This window comes from Camelus dromedarius, chromosome 9 (genome assembly GCF_036321535.1).
Source record: "Camelus dromedarius isolate mCamDro1 chromosome 9, mCamDro1.pat, whole genome shotgun sequence".
Lineage (NCBI taxonomy): Eukaryota > Metazoa > Chordata > Mammalia > Artiodactyla > Camelidae > Camelus > Camelus dromedarius.
The window spans coordinates 3,010,868-3,020,955 of NC_087444.1; the positions used below are offsets into that span (position 1 = coordinate 3,010,868).

The 10,088-nt window shown below is 43.9% G+C and overlaps 1 protein-coding gene across 2 annotated transcripts in view; it reads left to right on the forward strand.

Annotated features, from left to right (window-relative positions):
- CCDC18 (coiled-coil domain containing 18) overlaps window positions 1–8,722 on the forward strand; it is a 112,419-nt gene extending 103,697 nt beyond the window's left edge. The window contains exon 31 of one of the 2 annotated variants that reach the window (XR_010382169.1): window positions 8,417–8,722. The gene's annotated coding sequence lies outside the window, so the exon portion shown is untranslated. Of the gene's footprint in view, window positions 1–1,916; window positions 6,184–8,416 lie in introns of those variants that run through there. The other variant, XR_010382167.1, reaches the window with a different exon arrangement.
- The last annotated feature ends 1,366 nt before the right edge of the window (window positions 8,723–10,088 follow it).

Below are 10,088 nucleotides of genomic sequence, written 5' to 3' on the forward strand. Positions count from 1 at the left end.
ATTAATTCTTTCAGGCCACAAGCATAGTATATCTTTCCTTTTGTTTGTGTTGTCTTCAGTTTCTTTGAACAATATCTTACAGTTTTCCAAGTGCAGGTCTTTTACCCGCTTGGTTAGATTTATTCCTAGATATTTTATTCTTTTGATGTAATCATATATGAGATTGTTTTCTTAATTTCTTTTTTTAAAATATTTTTTATTAAAGTATAGTTGATTTGCAATGTTAGTTTCAGGTATACAGCAAAGTGATTCAGTTATACATATACATACATATGTATGCACATATATTTTCAGATTTTTTTCCATTATAGCTTATTACAAGAAACTAAATATAGTTCCCTGTGCAATACAGTAGGTCCTTGCCGTTTATGTATTTTATATATAGTAGTATATAGCTGTTAATCCCAAACTCCTAATTTATCCCTCCCACCCTTTCCTCTTTGGTAACCATAGTTTGTTTTATGTGTCCATGAGTCTATTTTTGGTTTGTAAGTAAAATTAGTATCTTTTCTTAGATTCCACATATAAGTATTATATTTGTCTTTCTCTGTCTGACTTACTTCACTTAATATGATAATCTCTAGGTCCATGCATGTTGCTGCAAATGGCATTATTTCATTCGTACATATCTGGACTGCTGCCAGCCTGCTGGTGGGTGGGGAAGCCCCCAGGGCTAATATGTTACAGGGAGGATTCCATGATGGTGCTTACCAGCACCACGGTCCTTGCAGTAGAATGAGCTCCCATAACTGACTGCTGCCAGCATCTGCATTCCGAGGGGAAGTCTCAGTGCCTCCTGCCTCTCTGGGAGGCTGTCCAGGATCAGCAAGTGGGTCTGACCTTGGCCACTTTCAAACTACTCTGTTCTGGGACTCAGAGCATGTCATATTTTGCATGCACCCTAAAAAAATGGAATCTCTGTTTCCTGTAGTCCTCTAGCTCTCCTGAATGTAATCCCCACTGGCTTCAAAGCCAGACATTCTGAGAATTCGTCTTCCCAGGATTTGACTCCGTGCCAGGAACCCGAAGTGTAGCTTGGACTTCCCTCTCCTTGGGGAAGACCTCTGGAATTGTGACATTCGTCCAGTCTGTGGCCTGCTGACCTGGGGTGTGAGTCTTGACTGTACTGTATCTGTGCCCCTCCTACCCATCTCGTGATTCTTCTTTACATTTTTTTAAATGTAGTTCTTTCTTTTTTTTTTAATGGAGGCACTGGGGGTTGAACCCAGGACCTTGTGCATGCTAAACATGCACCCTACCACTGAGCTATTCCCACCCTCTCTTGCTTATCTCTTGTATTTCTAGTTTCTGTGTTTTCAGCTGTGCTCGTCTTTTCGGCGCGTCTTCAGGTTGTCCTCGTAGGTGGTTGCCCTGTAAGGAGCTGTAGTTTTGGTGTACCCATGGGAGGAGGTGAGGGTCTTCCTGCTCTGCCATTTTGCCCCCCTCCTCAATGGCTGATTTTTAATCACAGTCTGCCTTATTCTCTGCCCCATCTGACACCGTCCACTACCATGGCTTGCTGCTCTCGTCTCTGTGATATTCTCAAATACCATTGTCTACGGCCCTCCTGTTCCTTACACAGTCCTTATCTTGGACTCCCTCACTGCTTCAGATGTTGTGATTTCCTTGGACCTCCTCTTTTATTTCTGATAGGCTTATCTGAATGCCTCACCCATTCTCATGGCTTCATTTATATAAGTGTAGAAACCTGCCGTTCAATAGACTAATTGCTGTTTGTTCACTCCCATTTCATTTTGTCAATGACTTAGTTATTTTCAGTAATTTAATTGTTTTACAGGCAAATATTGTAAATTTTAAAATTTATCTCTGCAAAACTTCTTTGTCAGGACATTACAACAAAGTATTTTGTTTTGTTTTATTTTTTCCTAAAACATTTGGTTATTTTTTTCCTAAAGGTCTTTTCCTCAAAAGTGCATTTTAGGATCCACATGCATGGAATCTAAGCAGCCACTAGAGGGCGCCAGCCACTTACCAATGACTGCGTAACAGGTTCCCCCTCCTTCCCATTTCTGAACTATTTCTAAATCAGAAACGTCAAGTTTTCTTGGTAAAAGCCTCAGTTGATATGTTTATATTCTCTGTCTTTTGTGATTTGTGTTGATACATAAACATGAAAGCAGAGATATGGCCACACTTTTCTCCCCAGCATAAAAACAGCTTCTGTGTTCCTTGCTACAGGGCAAAATGACTGGTTCAGAGTTACAGCTTTCTCGACTTTCCTTTGCCTGACCCTCTGCGGTGTTTTATTTTTCCCCTCAGCTGTGAAGTTTATCATATACTTTTATTGTTCAGCAGAATGTCTGTAATGATACTGAGTGACTTTAAAAGTGGTCAGGTTTCTTTCCTCCCCATTTCTGTTTTTCTACCTTCCCTCTCCTCCTCTCGTATAGTCCCAAGCATGTTTTCTTCTTTCTTTTACATTTTTCAAATATTTTACTTCTGAAAGCAATGCTACAAGAAAGGGGGAGGTCATGCTGTACAAAACTAGGGGTATGAGAAGGCTGATGTGGGAGTAGAGTGGAGCGGGAAGCTGCCTGCTTGGTATAAACTTCCTTGGGCTGGGCTTCCATGGCAGGCGCGGGTGAGTGTGGTCCCTCATCATCCAGACAGAAAAGAATCTTCCCAAGTCTTTCTAGAGGAGAAGAGGAAGCAAGATGAGTGGCCCTGAAGCATCTGGGAATGTAGTTCACAGTAACGCAGTGTTAGCTGAATAAGGCAAAGTCCATTACTGTTGTAGACAAAAGATCAGAGTCCGTAAACTCAAGCAGAGAGAAGAGCTACCACATTATTGAGACCAAAAATCCACTTAAATTAGTTTTCATTCTTGAAATAGTGGCATAAAGAAAGTTTTGTGGGAGTGCATAACTGCACATCGTGACTCCCTCAGAATGCCCCGAAAGTGTCCGTTGTCTTTATAATCCACTACAGCTTTTCATCCCTGAAGTATCTGAACTAAAGACTCACCTAAAAGGTGAGTCTTCTATTTCAGCTTATAAACCCTCTTGGGATTAGAAGCTCCTCGTGCTCATAGTCATTTATTTATTTTAAAAAACATTACTGTGCACTTACTTTGTGCCAGGCACTGCTTTATATACGACCTGAGAATACAAAGGTGAAAAGACAGAATTCCCTCACCCCTGAAGAGATTAGCAGAGTGGGAAAGGTGGCCTTGTAAATAACGTGTAAATAGTAATCTTGTCCCAAATAAACTTTTGTAAGGATGCTTCCTCTAATATTCTAGAACTTACAGAACATATTCAAGTAGACACTATACCACTTGTAAGCCAAAGTACTCTACAAATGCATCACTCTCATTATAAAATGTAGTTTTTAGTGCATAAAACAGTGCTTCCTTTCCTTTCTGATCCTTACCGTCAGTCACTTTGGAATATGCCTGCAATGTGCCAGGCACTGGGCTAGGATACAAACATGAAAATGACATCGCCTCTGACTCTCCAAGTTGCTTATCTTACATCTCCTCTCCCCTCAAACCTCCGGCACTTCATCTTCCCTCAACTGGCGCTCTCACTTTGCACTTCGCGGAAGGAACAGAAGCCATCAGGCAATAATCACCTCATCTTCTCACCATCAGGTGTGCCAACAAGCCTCACTCTGAACACGTGCACTCCCTCCTTGCACGATGAAGAAGCACACCCTGCCTTCTCTCGCGCGCTGGGTCGCGTGTCTGTCTAGTTGAAGATTTCATTCCTGCCACAATCTGCCCTCTTTCCTGCACCATGCCTTAGTATTGTCCTTAAGTAAACTCTGCCTGGGGTCCGCAGCCTCGCCAGCTTCTGTCCTCTGTCTCAGCACCTTTCCCGGTGAAACTCGCCAACCGTTGCTTGTTCTTGCTTCCTCCACTTTCTCACTTCCCTTCCTGTGTTCAGCCCACTCCACTCAGATGTTCATCGCATTTGGTGACATGACCCTGTCAGATCTGCCACCAGTGACTTCATCTTGCCGAACACAGTATCAGTTCTCAGCCCTCTCTAATTTGACTTCTCTGCAGGGGCAGAGATGATCACTTCCTCCTATTTAAAACACGTTCTACTGTTGGCTTCCATTACCACGACCCTCAGGTTTTCTCCTGTGTCGCCGGAGTTGCCTCTGGGTCACGTCTTCCTTTACTCCACCTAATACTCTGACTGTTAAAGGGCCCCAGCTCTCTGTTCTAGGGCCTCTTCTCTTCTGCACTTAAACCCCATAGGTAATTACATCCAGTCTCACTGCTTTAAGTACAGCCTGTGAGGTGAGGGATTGCACAGTTGTGTGTCCAACTCTATTCTCTCCCAGACCTCCACACTTGAGTATCCAGCTGCCTTCTTACATCTCCACTTACGTCTCTTAGCATATCTGAAATATGACAAGACCAAGACAGAATTATTGGTCTCCCTCCAGAATTTTTCCCTATCCCAGTCTTCTCCATCTTGTCCCCACTCACCCAGTGCTGCTTCCCACCACCCCATCCAGTCCGTCAGCAAGTCTGGTTAGCCCTCGCTGCCAAGTGGAAACTGGATCGAACGTCTCACCGCCATGACTGCTCCCACCTGGATCCCAGCCACCCTCATCTCTTGCCTGGATGACTGCAGTGGCCACCTGACCTTTCTCCCAGTCTGCCTTCTTGCCCACCACCAGAGAAGCCAGAGAGACTTTAAAAGAAGATCGCATCACTGTCATACTGAAAACCCTCTGATAACTTCCTATTGCCATTAGAATAAACTGAAGCTCCCTTCCAGGGCTTCCGAGACCGGCAGAGCTCCCTGGATCCCTGCTACCACTCTCGCCTTGTTCACTGCGCTCTGGCCACGTGCCTGCCTCAGAGCCCTCACTTAATACCAAATGCATTTCTGTCTCAAGCTTTCGGTCTTACTGTTCCCCATGCCTGGAACACTCTTCCCACAGATCTCTTCCCGTGGCTGACTCCTCGTCAGTCACCTCCCGGAGTTGTCAGTGTAAATGCTGTCTCCTCAGGTCCCCTCACCGTTCTATCCAAAGTGTTCTGTCCACCCACTGCCTACCCCGCAAACGTCATTCTATACCCATCGCCCTGTTTTGTTTTTTCATCACCTGAAAGTATTCATTGTCTCTCTCCTCACCAGAATGGAAGGTAACAGACAGGTTTCTCATGTTTTTTACTCTCTGCTGTATCTCCAGTGTCTGGCATATAGAGATACTTAATAACCAATTATTAAATGAGTGAAAAATTGAATGAATGAATGAATGAGAAGACATGAAAGCTAGTGTATAACAACCTTCAGGGATATGAGCTCTGACGCAGAAAACCAGCCAAGGAAATGAGCCATGAAGATAAGCAGCTGTCTAATTGCTGGATACTTTTTATGTGCCTTGAAAATGTAAGACTGCATTTTTATTATTCAGATACGGAATGTTTAAAGATAGTTAAACTAAACAGCTTTCATATAGGAAATCATCCCTTGCCACGTTTCAGCTCCATGTGATTCTTCCAAATTAGGGCCGCATTTCTCATCCCCTTTTCAGGTTTATACAACACACTCTTCACAGAAACAGTAGCAAATGAATAGCTAGGATTGTCTGTATCTTTGAGATGCTACAGTTAAATGATGTTTTGGACTTTGTTAAATGCAGGACAATTGCTTTTAGGACGTCTGTGAAATACTCTGTCACCTCAGAATTAGTAAGTGTATTTGAAGTACGTTATCAAGGAGCATCATGTATTGTGATCTTAGGTCTTCCTTTATTTCTCAGTCAGGCTCGTTGAGGAATAATTTACCTACAGTAACATTCACCCCCTTAACATATACAGTTCTGTGAATTTCGACGACAGTATCCCGTCATGTAATCACGACCACAATCAAGACACAGAACATTTCTATTGTCTCAAAGTTTCCTCATGCATCTCTGTAACCCGCCACCTTCCCCACCCCCTGACTACCACTGATTTGTATAGTTTTGTCCAGAATCACATAGCATGTGTCCTTTTGATTTTTTGATAATGCTTTTGATGTTCGTCTGTGTTGTTACACGCATCAGTGGCTTGTTCCTTTTCATTGCCGAGTGGTATTTCATTATGTGACTGGACTGGACTGTTCCTTTCTAGGATAACTTCATTTTAAAGTATTATATCCTGAAATATGGTTTTCTGGAAGACATTTTGGGTTTGCTAAATAAACATTTATTGAGCCTTTTCTGTGTGCCTGTGGATTCTGAGGTAAATAATATGCAGTTTTCTATTGAAGGGGAAATAACACAGCAGGGAAAAGAACAGGTTGTAAATTTTTTTGTTGTTTTTAGAAAGGATCTAACAGAGGGCAAGTTCTGTTAGACTGAGAACTCGGAAACGTGACCATATATAGTATTTCACTATGCAATGATTTCACAAATCTAGTTTTTAGTTCTCTTCACACACTTTAGTAAGTGTTCAATGGCCCAATTAAAATCCCAAGATGAGATAACACAGTAATTAAGGACACAAATTTTAGACCCAGAATAACGTAGATTCAATTATTGTGCTCACTGCTTCTTTGGTGTTGTGGACACTTGCTGTTTTCTCTTTCCTTAGCAGCATCCCCTGTGCTTGTGGGAGGGGCTCCCTCAAACCCTGTGTGGGCTGCCCTCCCTCAGGCACTGACTCTGTGAGTCTTGGACCCTCTTTTTTTTTTTTTTTTTTTTGGTGGGAGGGAGGTGAGTAGGTTTATTTCTTTATTTATTTAAGGGAAGTACCAGGGATTGAACCCAGGACCTTGTGCATGCTAAGCACGCGCTCTACCCCTGAGCTGTACCCTCCCCACTCTGGACTCTCTCGATTTCCTAGGTTGGCTCCACAGCCCTTTGCCCACCACAGTTACACTCGGCCACCAGACCCCTCACTGTCTGCTCTGTGACTGATTCAGAAATAACAGAGCTAGTGTTTTGAATGTTTACCGTGTGCCGGGAACGTTAATAAACCTTAATACATCAGCTCATTTAATGCGTTGTGACCACGCATTTTGCATAGCGTTATTATTCAGTGACTGCTATTATCCCCATTTTTCACCCGAGGAAACATGTTTAGAGATGTTTGCGGAAGTCACGTGGCTGGGACGCGGCAGGGCCCGCTGCTCTCAGAGCCCTTGCTCATATCCACAGGGCTGTGGCACTCAGGAGCCAAACCTCATTCCCGACTCAGGACGTGTCCAGCAGGGCCTCTGGCCTCCTGCTGCAGGGGTGGGGGAGGTGGGTATTCAGTGTCCTGTTTTTACCTCCACCACACTTTAGCTTTACTGGCACCGTGGATTCTGTGAGTCTTGTTAAATGCTGCGTAGTTTTCGCTGCTATCTTTGGTTCATTCAGCTTTTACCAGAGAGCCACAGCCTTGTTATCATAGCCTTTGAGGGCTTCAGCATGACATTTACCTCTTTCAGACTAGACATGATCCGTCTCATCCTGGCTGTCTGTGGTCTGGGGGCTCTTAGTGTCCCCTGCTGTGGGAGTTTTCTCCAGGCTCTCATGGCTTTGTTACTTCTCTTTGGAAGCTGCGACATTTTTTCCATGAAACTGGGTTAATATCTCTCATTTTGTTTAATCTTTTGGGTGCTTCTCTCTTTGCAACTTAAGTTTGCTGAGGACAAATCTCCTACTGTCCTGCCTGTTACACTGCAATAGACTGAATATTTGTGTCCCCAGGTTCACACACTGAAATCCCAGCCCCTAAGGTGTTAGGAGGTGGGGCCTTTGGTAGGTGGTTAGGTCATGAGGGAGGGTCCTTGTGAGTGGAGTTGACCCTTCTGCCATAGAAGGTTACGGCGAAAAGACAGAGCTGCCACCCCTGACCACCGTGGCCAAGGCAGTGCCCCGTCTCCCCAGTCACCTTCATCCCAGTGTCCTGTTGCAGCTTCTTCATCACACTTATTGGTTCTTTATTCATTTATTTTTATGGGTTTATTGCTTGTCCTCCCTCACCAGAACATAAGCTCCTTGGGGACCATACTGTCTGTCTTATTCACAGCCGAATTTCCAGTACTTGGGACAATATAGATCACAAAATAGATACACAATAAGTGTTTGTTTTAAATAGGCTACTTCTTTATTCTGCAAGTAGGCTGAGAGAAGGCTTTTCTCTGTGATACGGGACAAAAAGTGTCTGAACGATAGAAACAGGTGGGGCAGGAGTTTCAGAAGGATGATGAATCATTTTAGATTCTTCTCTCGCTGTTCAAATGGTGGGCCTTTTCTTTAAAAAAAAATCAATAGTCGAAAGTTTTGATTCTAATTGTTTCTTAAAAAGTAATTTTAAGGAAAAATTTGACTTTTTACCCTTTGAGATAGCATTGGCTTTTAAAAATAACCAATCTCACATCTTTTTACAATTCTGGCCTAGAACTAATTTCCCTTAATTCATTGTTTTTGTTTTTAATTTCCCCCCTTTTCTTTAAAGGATCTGCTATATCTGGCCCTGACTACGCAAGACCAAACTCAGGAAAGTATAAATGTCACTGCTTGCTTTCCTCGTGGCCCTTCCTTGTAGCCTCGAGTGAGCCCTCACTGTGCCCACATCCACGGTTCATCTCTGCTTCCCATCAGTGAAGCCTTAAGTCTTTCACAAGAGTTAAGTTCATGCTTTGCTGTCCATGCTTCTCTCCCATCAGCAGTCTGCGTCTTTTGCAAGAATTACGTGGGCATGGTTTCCTCATGTGCATGTGTCACTTTCTACACTTGAACAAAAAGTTCTATTCAAGGTATATCTGGGCTGAAACATTTATTTTCTTACTCAACTTTTTAATGATGTTTTCTTAAAATGACTCATTACATTTTTTCATTACTTCATTTTTATTGGCTCACACATACTACTCCTCCAGGATATTGCTGTGAGGTAGATGTGAATTTATGAAGGTGATAAATAGAGCAATTAAACAAAAACCAACTTTGGACAGATGAAAGCACTGCTAGTTACTCTCCCTGGGAGAGGTGCACACACACACATAACGACACAGCCCTTGGAAGCTAGATCAACCTGCTGGACGTGCTGAGCCAGCTCTAGCCTATTCTGAAAGTAGACAGCATGTGTGATTAATTTTGGAGGTGTGTCAGAAAGCCAAATGTGTTTCCGTGCGATATCACATGTTAGTAACTTCATGCAAGCTTTTGACTTGCCTTTTTGCAAAAATCTAAATGCTGTTTACAGGTGTGACTAAAGAAGCAGAGTAGCCGTGGACACACGGTAACTGGTTAGCAGCCAGACAGACCCCTGCAGGGCCCTGTACCACGCCCAACCAGGGCTTTTAAGAACAAACCTCTACTCGTATGTGTGTCTGCGGAGCAAAGAGCTCTAAGAAATTAAGTGGTGCTCAAGCCTCTCTTAGCCTGCACCCGATCTGGAACCGGATTAGGGAGCCTGCTTTGTGAGAGTAGTCCACCCTGGGTCACCGCATGCACGGGAGGAAGGAACAGGGCGTCGCTCTGAGTGTGTGTCCGGGACTCCTCTCTCTCCGAACAGCTGCTGGGGGGCTGAGAGTTTCCTTGATCTATTTTCTCACCTCCAAGCTAATCTGGATGTAAACTATTCCTAGACTAAATACTGGCTTCATTAATTCTTGTGAATTTCCAAGGGAGATTGCACAGCAACGCTTGCTCTGACCCACCAAATGTCACCTTCATTTCCCAGACCACACCTGGGGGCTTCCGAGATGGGGGATGGCAAAATCAGTGGTGTCTGGCTCTAAGTTCCCACTCTGGTTTCCTTATAAGGACATCGAACTTCCTAAGTTTTTCTCATTTCCACAGGCCCCAAGTGCTCTCAGGGCTCTAGGAGCTTTTTTCTTGCTCAGGATGTGCCTCCTGCCAGGCTCCCACCGGACTCCGCAGCCGTCTGTCCCAGCTCCCGCTGCGGCTCTGCCCAAAACTGATGGAGGGGAGGGAGGGGTTCCCAAGTCTTCCTTCTGGGGAATGATACAGATTTTTAGCTGTAAACTAGCCCTTGGGCTAATGGGCTGATGCAGTGTAAGCCTCCAAGGGGCAGCTTTCTTTTTTTTCAGCTTCACTGTTCTTTTTGTTAAGAATTTAAAGCAAATTTCCTCAAAGATTAGACCAGAGAAGCATTCATCTGTGTC